This window comes from Carassius carassius, chromosome 24 (genome assembly GCF_963082965.1).
Source record: "Carassius carassius chromosome 24, fCarCar2.1, whole genome shotgun sequence".
Classification (NCBI taxonomy): domain Eukaryota; kingdom Metazoa; phylum Chordata; class Actinopteri; order Cypriniformes; family Cyprinidae; genus Carassius; species Carassius carassius.
In genome coordinates, this window is record NC_081778.1 from 30,106,129 (window position 1) to 30,122,450 (window position 16,322).

At 35.8% G+C, this 16,322-nt stretch overlaps 1 long non-coding RNA gene across 5 annotated transcripts in view; it reads right to left on the minus strand.

The window, feature by feature from the left end:
* Nucleotides 1–13,379, minus strand: part of LOC132103739 (uncharacterized) — a 30,006-nt gene extending 16,627 nt beyond the window's left edge. For all 5 annotated transcript variants that reach the window (XR_009423458.1, XR_009423456.1, XR_009423454.1 and 2 more), the window contains exons 1-3: nt 13,192–13,379; nt 11,457–11,516; nt 11,233–11,369 (exon numbers count right to left, since the gene is read on the minus strand). This is a non-coding gene — a long non-coding RNA (uncharacterized LOC132103739). The remainder of the gene's footprint in view (nt 1–11,232; nt 11,370–11,456; nt 11,517–13,191) is intronic.
* Nucleotides 13,380–16,322: the final 2,943 nt, after the last annotated feature.

Consider the following 16,322-nt stretch of genomic DNA (forward strand, 5'->3'; position numbering starts at 1 on the left):
TGCTAGAAATGTGCCTCCAAGAGGAGCAATTCGCGACAGATGTGAGCATGTACAGTAGGCCTGTCGTGATTAAAGTGCCTCTGGAATAAACAGCACAAATCAATAATGGGTTTCTCTATGAGCTGGATATCAGTCCTTGGATTCGACACTGATAGTGTTTGTCCAGGTGTCATATCAGGGGCACACACTGCCAAAGCTGAGCCACTACACCCCTGGTTATATCCATACCATACCACACACACACACACGCTCCGCATCGGAGTCCGGGTGGCATCTGGGAGGCTGTGATTGAGAAGTGTAAATAAATAATAATCCCTGGAAAGGGGACCGGCACATCAGCATCTGTTTACTCCCCTGCTAATAGTTTTATTGTGGCACCATCAATTTAACACTCTTTGTTTCAATGGATCCCTCATTCAGGATGAGATATTTCTTCTTTTAATTGAACAGAACAGCTCTGTTTGAGAATCTTTTTCCTCTGGCCCTTAACATTAAAAACAAAAGCTAGCGCAGCCGCATGTCAGAGAGCCTTTTGGGTTTTGAATGCACAAAAACCACCGCAGTGTAGAACTGTAATGTGCCTGCTAGCTTTTATTGTCATTCAAATGACACAATGCCTCTATTCAGATTACATGCTGTTCAAGCAAAAGTGTCTGAGCTGCTGTTTTATACATGCACGGGTGTGTAAACACAAAAATCTGTTGGTCTTTGGGTCGGGGAAATGGAAAGGACAGAATGGAAAAGAAACATATTAGTTTTAGCAATTGCATGTAACTTTTAAGTATATCTCAATTGAGTAAATACCGGTTAAAGTTTTTCCAAGTAACTATTAAAATAATCATGAAAACATTATTATTTATTTTTTACTTAAGCTACTTAAAATACCCATGAAGTGGCAACTGGTTTGGAAAAACTTAAACAATTAAAAATGAATAATTTTGCATTGACTTATTTTGGTATCAACAAGTAATAAACACTTATTTATTAATTATTACTTATTTTTAAATATTAAAAGCAAGAAATTAAATTCTAATCTTTTTTTTTGAAAAATATTTAAAATCAAATTAAAACATTTAAGAATAGAAAATGATGATACATAAAATAGTGTGCAATAAGTTTGGACATAGCGCATTGCTCATTCAGTAAAAGCACAACACTGACTTACAACCATATATATATGATTAGTATGGTAAATATCATATTTGTCTAATTAGGTGCCAGCGGTGTTTAAAAAGTACATCCATGATTTGAGGTATGTGGCAAAAATAAGGTGAAAGTTACAAGCCAAAGTTTATCAAGGAACTTGGAAAACTCTCTAACACTGAGCAATACCAAAAGTAATACTTTTCAACCTGAGCTGACTGATTTTACTTTCTGCTTTTGCCTTAGTTTTCAAAAGCATCTCAAAGTTTATTTTGCATGGTCCACACACATCAATAGCAATGATAAACGACAAATATCATGGAGTATTACAGTATGTGTTAAAAAGGCCTTGGCTAGTACTGAGAAAAAAAACAAAACTGGAGTAAAGTGTTTTTGTGGACATCAGAACAGAATAAATAAAGCATGCTGGAACATCTGGTCTTTGTTGTGCGTTCAGCTTTTTAATGTCTTCAAAGAGCAACTCCGACGCTTCGCTGGCTACCACTACTTGCTGCCCGCTTCATTTTAGCATGGAATAATAAACCATCTTTGGGGAATTGAGGCAGCCCGCACCACTCGTTCGGCTATGCTACTTATATGCCCCCCCCCACCCGTTTAAAGAAACTTTCTTTTTTACTTAGTTGGTTTTAAATTTTTATACCTCTGGGAACGCAAGCGTGTCACTGTAGCTGTGGCTATGTACGCAATTAAAATGCATACAGCTCTGTCCTCGTTCGCCTTCTGTTCTCACACTGCCTCTATAGATGGCACTGACATAGAAAGTTGTGCATTTGTATGCAAGATAGCCGACCAGACGGATAGGGACTTCCTAAGACTCAATTAAGAGCAGAGGTACTGTGCATTAAACACACAGGTTTTAAAATCTGAATGATTAGAGCTGATTTGCTTGGCCGGGACAGCGCTGTTTAACAGCTAGCGTTCATTATGATGATAGCACCAGTTCTCAGACTTGAAATATACGCTTCTAGAAGTAGTGCATGGTGTGATTTAAACATGCACTTGAAAACTGAATCCAATTGTACGGGTTTATATGGTGCATATTGATGTTGAAAAGTTCACAGACATATTTCAAGTTTATATGACTGTATAAGGAAAGGTGTATATCTTTAGATCTGGTTTAAACACCGTTTTGCTTTTAATATACCGCAAAACTTTCTAAAACAGTAATTTTTCCCATGTTTTCCACTTAAACAGCCTTGAAACAAGATAAGGCAAAACTGCATAAGACTTTAAAACTTGTGTATATACAGTATATATATCAGAAAACATATTTTGAATTATGTTTATTTTAATACCCCACTGGCAATGGTTTTTATTCTGGTTTTATGCATAAATCTAACAGATCCAAGTGAGGTTTATACTTGAATCAAGACAAAATTTGCCAGTGTGGTAGGACAAATAAACTTAAGATATATTCTCTGAAGAGAAAAACTAAATTAAGTTTATACTTAATTTGATATTAAGGACATTTATATGTTTTGACTGGAAAACAAGAAAAATGCTGATTAAGACAGCACACCATTTGTTTTTTTAATTAATAGGAGTGCATAAATAGGCTTGCAATTATGAAAGAATTAGCCAAATTCTGCTTAAAAATAGTTCTGCATGTCACACCACAGCACGTCAACTCCCCATTTTTTTTACATCAACTATCTAACATTTTGAAAGATGTTAAAACACAACTAAGTCTGTGCTGATGATATATATTTCGTCTGGAAAGTATGATTGCATTATTTTCGGAGTTCATTGACTTTAACACACAGTACTCGAAAAAGCAAGACAGATCCCGTTCCCAAGATAATGATCATTTTGCTCGGGTTGAATTGTGGGAAACGCTGAGGCACAAAGGGCATTTTTATGGCCATGCAGAAATCTCGTTTTGTACTCAATACTGTAAGTTTCTCTGACAGACTTTTATTATTAGAACATATCCTGTCTCAGATGATGGTGTCGCTCTGCTCTTTTCAGACAAGTTTCAGCATGTGTGAATTACTCGGAAATGACGTGTCTGAAAAAAGCGCAGTCCCCGATAAGAGAAGAAATGCACTCCGGATGAATTCTGGAGCTGTCTAGTTAGGGAAATGATGATGTTGTACCGCATCATTTAACAATTCAGTGGTACGAGGGACTGATGTGTGTGTTGTGGCATTTAATGACTCTGGGCTTTTGTTCTGTCAGTCTATGTGCTGTGTATGAACTATTGGGTGACGATGGATAAAAACTTACACATACATCAAAAAAGAAGAAAAAAAAAATCAAATTTCCTGTGACCAATTCAAAGCACATCAACATGTGTTATGCTCAAATTAGAAAAGAGATTCTGGTAAAGCAAGCCCTATATATCACACCCTATAAATACATATCCCAGCTACTCAAAAATAACTATGATAACTACAGTCATTTTCTGGCTATATAAAATGAAACTATGTGAAACTGACATAATTATAATCAACTTTTGTTTTCTAAAGAGCTAGTCATGCTAGTTCCAAATAATTTGATTCTGTAAGACATTTATTGTGAAAATGTATTTTTTTACTACACTTTTCTGTTTCATTCTTGCATAAAGTATTTGATTTCTGATAGGCTACAATGGATGTTTTGTTCAAAAAAAAAAAAATACACATAAAATTCCATCAAATGACTGACAAATAGTTTTAGCTATATTGTCCAGACCTGTTCTTAAGCAGATTTTCATTTTAAGTATAAAGGTAATAAAAAGGTTGTTCTACTTTCCTGGATCTGAATGGACAATACTGGACAAATCTTAGAATTAAGACCATGTTTAGTTGCCATATTCCAATGAATCTATTTAAGTTGCAAATAACAGGATTCAGGTCTAATGTCAAGTCTTACTAATAAGGCATAATTAAATAATGTATGCTAGTTAATTTCTCAGTTTATCATCTGAATTACACAAATATATAGATTAATAAGCTCATCTTGACCACAAATAAAACAAAACACTCAAGTTTGGCTAGTACTGCAATATCAATAAAGCAATGCGAGCAGGGTAGCTTTTTTTTTTTTTGATTTATGATGTAATAAATCAAAAAAAAAAACTATTTTATTACTACCCTTATAGTTTTTGTAAATATTTTGATTTACATGTTATGTGTATCATTATTCATTTTATGTGCTTGTCTTTTTTTTTTTTTTTTTTTTTTTTTTTTACATATCTATATAGTTTTATATAGATTTTTATTTATTAGTTTTAGCTATTTTAGTACTAAATTAATTGAAAATGTGAAATTTTGCCATAGAAACTACAGACGATATTTTATTTCATTTAACATTAGGAAAAAACTCCCAGCTGAAAATGACCTACCTCACTTAAAATTGTAATAGTTCCTGACTTCTGTGTGCTACACACACAGTTTTGGTGTCTTTGGAAAGTATACCCTTTTTGGCTTTACGATCCATCATCCAGAATTGATAATGCTCAAAAGATAAAAAGTTATAGACACTGAAATGCCTTGAAAAAAAAATGTACCACACTGAATAAAAAAAAAAAAAAAAATCATATTAAAATACATGAAATCAGTTCTGGAGCAATCCAGAAAAGTAATGGGTTGAAAGTAACATGTCTCACAACATAATGGTAATTCCTTTGTTTACGTCTAATTTCTTCGGGGACAGTATTGTTTGTGTCCGTTATGGAATAACTTGCGCTCAAAAAAACGTGTCTTGATTTTGTAGCATGCAGTGTCACAAACACAATGAGACCATCCACTAAATAAAAAGTCAAAGATACGTGGAATATTGTTTATTTGAATTCTGGCGCTCTCTCGCGACGGCTTGTAATGCGCACTGTGATGCACCTGCTATCTGTATGACTGCCATTTGTATAACCGGCCATCAGCATGAATACTGACTGTTTGAGCATCTATCAGTGTGAATGCTGCATTACTAGCAATCTCAGGATGTACTGCAATTGGCATACATGGTTAAATCTTTTCTTTTTATTATTACCCAATAAATTCTTATATTTTTCTAGTGCTCAAATAAATCACTTATACGATGTCTAAGACTGGCTCTATTGTTTTATAATTGAAAAACTATGCAGACATAGTTTCAGAAAAATCTAATTTTTCATGGCATCTGCTTCAGATTTGAAATAGAAACTCATGACACAGGTGACTTTCAACCCATTACTTTTCTGGATTGCTGTAGGAATGATTTCATGTATTTTTATATGAAATAAAAAAATCAGTGTAGTAAATTTTTTCAAGGCTCTTGGAATGATGGATAGTAAAGCCCAATGTGTCTTCTTTCCAAAGTCACCTAAATGTTGTGTATAGCACACTGAAGTCAGGAACTGTTGCAATTTTAAGTTAGGTAGAGCACCTTCAGATGTGAGTCCCAAAATGGGGGGTGCAGGTTAACAGGTAAAAATCTATGGCATTTCTTTCTATCGACTGGTCATTTGCTATTGCAAGGAAATGCTAACATGACAGTAGTGATAAACACAGAGTTTAAAATGTTTTTAATAAATGTAGGGAAGGGACTTTTACTTTGTAATAACTCCTAAGCGGGAGCAAAACCACTTGAGGAGTAATTATTTAAAAGTGAGCTTCAAACAAACCGAGTTAAATCAGCCACAAAACAGAGATGTGTTCCTTTGGAGTTTCGTCTGCGTTAAATTAATGCGACAGCCCCACCCATAGCTGCTGAATTAGCCCTATTCATCTCCGTTAAAGCGTTGAGAGGTGATGCTTCACTTTAACTACACCACACCATGGTTCATTTTCCTGCTAATCAGCATTTAGTGCTGTGAAAATCCAGGTGTGAGACTACTGTTGCAAGTTAAATCTGTTCCCAGTTTTAGACTTTTTCCCCTGAAATCAACCATTAATTAGTCACAAACATTTCTCCTCCATTTCTAACTGGCTTGTATTTGTAAAGATACAGTTAAAGAGAACGTTTAATTAATTAAACATGAAAGTCACACCTTTCAGAGTGTTGGAGAATTCAGATGTAATGGATGTTATTTCCCTTCCCTCCAAAATCCAGTGCCACCATCAGATTTGCTGAACTCTTTATCACGTTAATTAGCACCTCAATCCTGTCCTTTTTGCAAATGAGGCTAGGTGAGAGGTGCGGGTATAATGGTTTAAAATGCACAGAGCTAACGAGTTATTCATCCCTCCACAGCTGTTCCATCCATTCAAACACTTAAAACCATTTTTTTCTGGGTTTTATCTTTATTTTTTCCCCTTTATGATGGCTAGCTAGGTGTAAGTTTAGTGTGTATGTACGGTTGGTCTAGTGCAGGGCCGTGGGAAGAGGTTTTAAGTTGGGGGTGCTGTAGTGGGAGGTGCATTTTTTGTGCGTCAGGTGGACACCTCTTAATAATGTCTAAGTCTAATAACAAAGTAAACACACACTAATAAGAATTAAACATATTTATACCAATCTTGTAACCAGACTCCGTTGCACATAGCAGACATGTACAAATAGCCGAGATAGTTAAACAGCTCCAAAAGGTTGTTGCGCACAGCGGACAAGAACATCCACAAAAGCAAATATTTTTAACAGCACATATAAGCCTACGTTATTTAAACTTATGGCTCTGTCAGGGCGCAGACACACACTCACAGAACACAGCTAATAGAGGTCGGGATCGTTATGTCACGTCGCAATGCATTGTGGGAATCGCGGTACGGAAGTAGATGTACTGTATAGTAGCGTATAGTAGGTCATTGTTTTTTGGTCATTAATTTTGATTATTTTTGGAAAATGGTTCAGTATTGCTGCATTGTGAACTGCCGTAATCGGTCTCATGATCGACAAGGCAAGCGTCTCGCGAATCATATTAGTTTTCACCATTTTCCGTCTTGTTTTGGTGAACGGTGGGTTGTGTCTGAGGTGAATGTTCGTCAATATTATACCGGATTACAGAACTACCGGACGAAAACAGTGGATTATTGCACGTATGATAGGTGAGTAATTACTCCTTAAGTGTAACAAACCCGCATAGACAAGCTTCATAGCTCGCAGAATCTGACAAGTGTGTGTGTCACCACTGATGCTTAGTTAACGTTAACATTACCTTGGTGCGAACGATTGTTTTCTCCACGTTTAATTTGCAGATCTGCAGATCTTGCACCCATCCATTTGTGAACTGCAGGTGAGCCTCCAGTGCGCTCACTCCACAGACCAGGTAAGAGAAAATATCAGGGAAACTGAGGTTTGGTAAACTTTCATAATTATTACACCAAACATTGTGTTCATAGGGATCGATTCCGCCTATAACCTCAATTTTTTTTAAGTAGCGTTGTTTGGCTTCATTATTAAGTTTGTCCGCATATGGTATAGCCAACTTTTTTTTTGTCACGTTCCATAACTTTTTCTGGAGACCGGTAGGCTACGCTATTATCTTATTACAAACCGGCTTTGCGTTGCCTCTAAAATGGCCGCTGTTACCCACAATGCACCATTCCATAACGTCTACGCCCGAGCTATATAAGAACATAAAAATAGCCTCTGGCGAAGAGCTGGTCGGTGTCGGGATGCTTTCCTGTATTCTCTGGACTTCCGTCGTGCTCTTTTTAGAAGCTGGTGTAGCAAAAAAAAAACAAAATTCTTTTCTGTGCCATTATGATATCTAGATACCTTCACGTTTTTTAAATTATTATTTTTATACCTTCACTGTTGCAACGTCTTCGCCTTGACATTCAACGTGAGGTCAGTTGACAATGATGCATTCTGGCTGACCTCCCAGGGCGAGTTTTTTAAGGCGACCGTTATTTAGAATGTGTCACTTTATGGTTTCCATGGTGACGCTTCATTGCTTGTCACGTGACACACCGCAACAACAACATAGCTGAATGAATGATGATCTGCTTAGGGCTGCAACTAACGATTATTTTGATAATCGATTAATCTGTCGATTATTTTTACGATTAATCGATTAATCGGTTTATGTGCTTATATTTTAGTTTTTTCCATTTTTTCCCCAAGTAAATTATTAATAAAGGGTCTTTATCCTTCAGCATAGATTTTTAAGAGATTTTAACCATTTTGCACTGTCATATCCTCATTAAAAATATACCTGGAGTTGTTTTATTGTGTTAGTAATCCTTTGTCGAACTCTTCTGCAATCAAAACACTGACCCATACTCTAGCAAATTTCACAAGATTTAAAATAATGTTTTCACCATGGCAGTCCTTAGAGCTCCTAAAGTAGTTTAACATCCCGAACGAAGCTTATTAAGGAATCTTTCAGAACATATTTTCACGAAGAATAAGGATAAAACAGAATAAAATTGCAGTGCATTGTATTTTATTATTTACTGGGAAACAGCTTTATAGCTTCGAAAAAAGTGCCAATGGCATGAAACCTGAATGGAACTCACAATTTAAAGTAAAATCCATCAGAAGGTTGTCCAGAAAAAAAAATTGGACACACACAAAAAACCTGCTGTGTGAAAAAGAGCAGTGAATACTTAGAAAAAAAAGTGCATTTCAAATATCTTTAAACATTTACCTCTCTCATTCAGTCATAATTAGGCTGCACGACTGAATTTTGAACTGGTAAACGACAAACTGATCACAGAACATGTTTGTAAAGCTTTAAATGTTAACTGTTAAAAAGCAATGTTATCAGCTTTTACGACTAAACATTTGCAAACAACATTGTACTGGAGAATCTGCACAAATGAAAGTCTTAGGGGCCGTTCACATATCGTGCCTAAAAACGCGTGGAAAACGCTAGGTGCACCGCTTTCTCCTCCTTTACAAAGCGCTCGTGCAGTTGCGCCCCTGAGGCGTCTGCCTTTGCTAAGCAACCATGACGTGCTTTCTCCTTGAAGACGCGGAAATTTCAGCAAAGAATAAATGGATTTGCAGCTCAAAAAATCGCTTGCAGTAGCTCTGCTACTAAATTTATTTCAAAATGGAAATCCATATACAACTATGATCAGCTGTTCCTTTCATCTTGACTGAGCTTTTAACGTTGTTACGGGAAAGGATGAAGCTGATTGGTTAGTTCTTGTCACATGACCCGCGATGCGCTTGCTGCATTCTGAAAAGTTGAGATGTTTTTAACTCGATGCGGTGCGGTGTTGGAAATAACGAACTTGAGCGCGCAAAAGACGCGATATGTGAACGTCCCCTTAAACAGTTCAGTAGTGCAGAGTTTACAGGTTACTCTTCTTTTTTGAAGGCTCAAAGTAAAGTACTCCCACATCCTGCTGAATGCTGCAGAGACCATAGACATGTACAGAAAGGCTTTCTATACATGTCTATGGCAGAGACGCTGTTCGGGAAGCACGTGACATAAAACGAGGCCAGCTATTGGCTATTCGCTACTTCTCCTGCTGTACTGGCTGAGTAAAACCTCCGGTGGCTCATTACTGCCACACTTTGGTCACCGCAGATTTGAAATATGCACGAAATGAGCCGCTTACGGCAAATAAAAGTTATTTAGCAACGAATCGATGACTAAATTAGTTGACAACTATTTTAATAATCGATTTTAATCGATTAAATCGATTCGTTGTTTCAGCTCTAGTGCTTTTATGTCATTTTTCCTTTTTATTCAAAATATTCACAAATTTGTTAGATATGGCATGAAATATCTGGTATTCCGATTGTCAAATATATGCAAGTGGAAGTGTTTTAAAACACCTTTATAACGATCGCGTTAGTTAAGCTGTATGCGCGACAGCATCTTAGTTTGTGCCGCAGACGCAGTTCAGAGAATCGGATCTGTTGGATTTACAACACCTGAATTCATCCACTTCTCCCGAAATACATAAAAGTAAGTGGCTGGTGAACTGGGAGAAGAATAGAGTAAACTTTAAAGTTACTTACACATGTGTATCTGATATGAATAAAACAACGTGTCTAATTATAATGGACAGGATTATTATTGCCTCTTCCTTTGACATCAGTGTGTATTTTACAAACTCTAAATGTATTGTTTTTTTAGTACTTATATGTCTGAAACCTAAAATAAACATTATGTGGTTGAAAACACTGAAAAGTTGTGATATATGACAGCTCTGAACCTATGCTCTGAACGCGCCTCTCTCTGGCTCAGCGCCAGCCAAAACGTGAAAGCACACTTGAATTTAGCAGTTGATCACGTCATGCACTGGGACCAGCCTAGACTGATCACACCGGTGTGATCGTATGTACTTGCGAAAGGGTCAATAATTATTTAGTTGTGCTCAAAACCTCCTCGTGCATAAACTTCTTAGGTAAATAACAAACAGGAGGATTTAAAAAATATTTTAATACGTTTATGTATTTATTTTTTTGCATCTGTCAGAGAGTGCTGTAATGTCTGCATTTTCCAACGGGGGTGCTGCAGCAAATGCAGCATCCCTACATCCCACGGCCACGGTCTAGTGACGTACTGTTTTGTGGTGACGCTTGGTCTCGGTTTGGCTAAACTAGATCTAGGTGGAAATTATATTCACTGATAGTTTAAACAGACAGGTGTGAGAAGCCCAACTTGAAGTGTTATTTCACTTGTCACATTAACGGCAAAGGACTTTCAGGCTTAAATGTTAGCGGCTTAGCCGCTTAGTTGTTATACCGTACCACAAACACCTCTGAAATTTTTTGTTAAATTAATCATTGTTAAAAGGATTTCAGACAACTATAAAACACATTTCACTCACGATCAGAGAACAACACCATTTGGGTTTTCGAGTAACAGAGTGAAATGGAATCCATTAACCCACTGGTTTTGTTTGAGGACACCGATTTTACATTAAATAAGATGCAACCAAAACTGAAAAACCAGAACTGAAAAAAAAAATGCTGCTGCAATTAGATTTACAACTTAAAATTGGTTGATATTACTTAAATAGCTAACTTATTAATACTAAACTTATAATTTTAAGTCAAGCATGAACACTAAGTTACAACACATTACAGAGACAACACATTATTACTTAATCTAATGTTACAATTGTGATACTACTTGCAGCAATCCTTTTTTTTTTTTTTTTTCATTAGACCTTCTTGATGTCAATTTAGATCTGTGCATTAGGACTTGCAGCCTTAAAGAAACTCAACACAGTTTGCAGGAAAACCGCAGGTAAGAACTGTACTGACCGTGATTGAATTGTATAACGTGGAGATGAACTGTAGGGAGGTGCTGCTGTTTTGGTCACTGCATAAGTGGAGCCATCAGTGTGAGTGGTGTTGTTCATATTCGAGTTATTGCTTTAAAATGAATGCAAGTAGACAGGCTTCGAAAAGGAAAATAGGTTCAATTAGTACTTCAGATAATAAGAGGCCACTTCAGCTAAATTTCCTGAAAATGAACAAGTGGACACCTAGTGAGTAAATGGCTATGGTTGTGTTGTTCAGAGTATTTTACCCCGCCTGAACCATTCCTGCAGGGGGAAAAATAGCATTAGATTGTGGAGTACGCTGCTTGCATAGCACCTGAGAGCAAAAACGTTATTACTCTTCAAAGAAAAAGTGAATATTTTTTAAGAAAACTCCAAAAAGTTAATTTGTCAGGTCTGCTCACAATATTCATTATATTGCATTATATTTTATCAGTAATGACCCAAATCAAAACAGGGCTTAAATCTCCCCTTGTAAAATTGTATTGTTTGCCAGGTCAAAAATCCAAAAAGTTAACTTAAGTTTGTCTGCTTACGATGCTCACTGAACTTGAAAGAGTATTTGGAATTTACATAAAACACACTGAAATAGATACAGTCTTTACGAAAATGTCATGTTTTCCTTTAAAAAATTGTCACAATGCCAGGGTGTTGCATCTATATGAAGCATTTTTAGCCCATTGCTACATGGTTTCTAGGTGGTTGCCTTTTGACGAACGTCAAAATGTGGCTTAAATCTCCCCTTGTGAGTCTATGAGATTAAATTTTTTTTTTTTCACCAGACAAAAATACTTTTAAAAGAAAACTCCAAAAGATTACCTTGTTGTCTGCTTGTCATCTCCTAAAATGCACACTAAATTTGCAAAATGACTGAATTTATGACACAAAATACACTAAAGAAGTTATTTAAGAAAATATGTAAAGCTTGCCTATTCAAAACACGTCCAGGGTGTTCCTGTGTTAGCACATTGCTACATGGTCCAATTCGGCATACAATCTTCCTTTGTGGGTCTATGTTTTTTTTTTCACCCATTGTCCATGAGGCAAAAACATTCAAATTTTAAAAGAAAGCTCTTGTTTGCTTGCCTCCACATTGATCAATAAGTTTTTTTTGTTTTTTTGTTTTTACAATTTACAAAAGAAAACACACTAAAGTAGATATTTACTAAAATGATTCATTCATGCCATTTCAAAACACGGGTCACAACGGTATATTTTAACATTTAGCTGTGGTTGCTAGGGTGCTCTGAATGGTTGTTAGGTGGATGCCTACTGGCCCAAGTCAAAATAAATAATAATAATAAATATGGCTGAGTCTTTTTGTAGTGACCAAATTGCTAAATCTAATCATTTAGAACGGTTTGTTTAGAAGTTCAGCATCAGTTTAATACTTCAACAAACCCTTAATCTCGCATATAGCCATGAGAAAAGTAGTAAAATTTTAAGAAACACATTAAATAAAGGGTGAAAGTTTGAAAAAGACTGAAATGTATCTTTTAATTTTATTTTAATTTTTTTGTGCAAAATACTCCAATAATAATTGTTTTACAAATTTAAAAAAGATATAGATCTCTCTCTCTCTTTTTTTTTTTTTTACAGTGTTAAGCAATAGTAAAAAAATAATGCTGGCCTTAGCAAACCACTATTTGCACACACAGAAACAGCAATTACATACTATTATGTATAACTTGTACAATCGGAACGCATCGCAGTATGCATTTGCTTGTTTTGTGCAACACCTTTAAACTTGTTCTACAGAAAAAGGCAGACAGTCTAGTGTTTCTAAGAGATAAAAGACAACTGGGGACGCTGTAAAGCTGCGCTCCTGGCACTATACCATGCGGTTGCTTGGCAACATCTCAATTTAGCCGCAAAGTGGAGGTGTTTGAGATCGTCGCTGATAAATATTGAGCATGATGATATCTTGATCTCAACCGACCTGCTTTGTAGAGGGTCATCAGTGCTTTGTTCAGGTTTGAATATATTGCATAGGTTTACAGCGGGGTAAAATAGTGCCTTGCTGCACAATTACACCATTAAATTAGATTATTTTTGTAAGGCACCGAGTTTGGGGTGGGTTAATTGAGCAGAGTAATGCTCGTTCAGTGCAGAGATCACAGGCTTGGAAGTAACTGATCAAGAGACTACAGATCTAATTAGTCATCAGGCCACAGACCTAAATCTGATTGGACCTCCCGAGCCCACCTGAATCTCATTAACTTTACACTCCTCAATTGCATTCAGAATGGAATACTAGCACACTGCTTACTATATTCTGTGCTGTCTAGTAATTTTTAATAGTAGCATGTGAAACAATACTTTGTTTTTCACGGAACGAAGAAAACGATGTCGGAACAACTCGGGGGAAAATAAAAGATGACAAATAGCAGTATTGGTTGTGCATTTTGACAAAAGTATTATGTTATCTGAAACCTTCAGCATGAAAAAAATGTTTGCACAGTATACATGCTGCAAAAATATATATACAAGCAGTTTGCATCTCGTGTGCAGTCTCGGAGTATCTAACTCATGGCAGGTGAGCTCGGCTACTGAGTAAAATTTTGAGTCCAGCCTTCCTCTGCCCTCTTGCCTCTTCAGATGTCTGCTCAGAGGAGCCGTGCTAGCTTTGAATCTATCAGGCTGTTTGGACTGAATGGCTCTTACAATTTTATCAGGCCATCCAGCTGTGCTGAGAGCCACTGCTGTTCGATTTTTCAACACATCTCTCCTATTTACAAGAGCAACACGTACAAACCAGGGCTGTTTCTCTGAGGAGGCCTTGCATTGCCCTCTCCAAAAAAAGATAATATATATATAAAAAGAATCAGGTAAAATATTGGATCAGAAAATGGCTTATAGTACAGATGTTACAAACAATTCTGCATTTAGCAGACACTTTTATCCAAAGCAACTTCAGTGCATTCAGGCTTTACTTTTTTTTTTTTTTACCTAACATGTGTTTTCTGGGAATTGAACCCACAACCTTTTGCACTCCTAACACAATGTTCTAGCACTGAGCCACTAAATTACATATAATAAATATTTTTTTTCTAAAGTAACCCTTTCCAAGTGACAAACAAATAAAGGTTCAGATGTAGGCAGCATCTTTGTGCCTCCCTTAAGCTCACTGTGTTCTCACCGAGCTCTAATAAAGAGGAAAATTCAGACAAAAGAAAAATTCACAGCAGAAACTCCACTTAGCTCTGATTTGCTGATCATGGTGTCAACAGGATAATGCCCACTTAATATTAACAATGGTTCTCAAATCAGCCCAAATGGATAAAAAACTGACTGACTAATTAGAAATTAAACTGTGCCAAACTTAAATGAAAATGTACATGTTTTAAATGTATTCACTTATATTTCCAACATGGAAATCATTTAAAATCACAGAACAACGTTTTTGATCAAATTATATGCTATAAAATAATGATGGTAAAGACAAGCATTAAATTAATCAGTTTTATTTCTCATAAAATGAAACGCAGAGATGTTTAAATTGTAATGTTTTTCCAGTGCTATTTGGGGTAAAGTCAGTAACATTCCTAAACGTTACTAACAATTAGTTTAACAAAATGTTGCTCGAGATATAACTTTACATAACATAGGAGAGAATTCAGGACACTTTTAACTTTATATTTAAAGTTAAGCACAAAAATGAACATAATTATCTATTAGGGTGCTCCAAGAGGCCCTAGCTGAGGCAATTTGCTGATTTCAGACTCTGTAAATGACCCAGATTTTGAAAAAGAAAATGGAGCAATTTACAACAACAGGGTTCATAATTTGAAGCATTACATCAATAATTCCCGAATGGGCTCTACTGACTGCTAAATATGACAGGGTGAATCTATAGCTGTCCTTTGACATGCACTTGGGACAACTTGACATTCTGTTACAAAACCTGATGAAACGATTGCTGGATTTATCAAAGTTTGCACGTTTAATAAAACTGAATGCATTTCAAAGATTTGTAGACAGTCATGCAAATATTTTATAATTAATTAATTTTTGTCATGCTAACATGGTCAAGTTAATAGATCTTGATAGCACAAACAATGTTTAAGAACAACACAAACTGTGAACGATGGCTTATTTTACTTAGACCAACATGAACCTGACTTCGTTTTGACAGCTAGTCAAAAGTCTTAGCAGCCTTAATTACTAAAATATTTGTATTTTAATGAATATGAATAATAGTTTGCCATTCAAATTATTTCCACTGCCCTCTGAATACAAATGTAGGCCTAGTACGCACTGAAGTACACTGGACATTGTTACAACCTTGCGTGTTTGGTCAGACGTAGTATGTTTAGCTTATATTATTTATCAGTTAAAAGACAATATAACTTTTCATTCGATATCAGCTCTGTAAAACATAATTCATAGATTCCTAACATATTTTACAGCTCAGAACTAGTCTTCCACACTCCTGTTTCCCGTACTCTTTCTGTGAATCAGTTCAGCGAATCAATTTTAATGAATCGATTAAAAAATGATTCAGTGATTCATTTGTGTCATTGTTAAAAAAAAAAAATTCCTTGAAAAAACAGCTTGTGTTATTTCCATGCATTATTTTAATTGAAATATGTGTGTACAGTAAATGAAAATCATTGGTTATTGCATTTGTAGCTGCATATAAATAGGCTACAAAAATAATAATAAACATGCTTCTTTTTGTTCATGTTGTGAAAAAATGTATACACCCTTCTAAGTTATTTGAAGCAAACATAGCATACACATGCACAAACACACATACAAAAAAACTAGAGAAAAAAAGAAAGAAAGAAAGAAAGAAAGAAAGAAAGAAAAAGAAAGAAAGAGAGCAAAGCTAAGCTAAAGTTTTTCTTGCTTCAGCCAATGCCTTCTGTCACTCATGTTGTCAGAAATCACTGGCTTTAAACTATACACACAGTACGAACGTTCCTATAGGAGTTATCATAATCCCAGAATGCACTGTGAAGAAAAAAAAGTCCTTATCAGATGGCCTAAAAGTGTAGTTAAAAATAGTTCAGTCTAACTATATATAGCCTTTCAGTGTGTAAAATTGAAATCAGTTGTGAGTTGAGT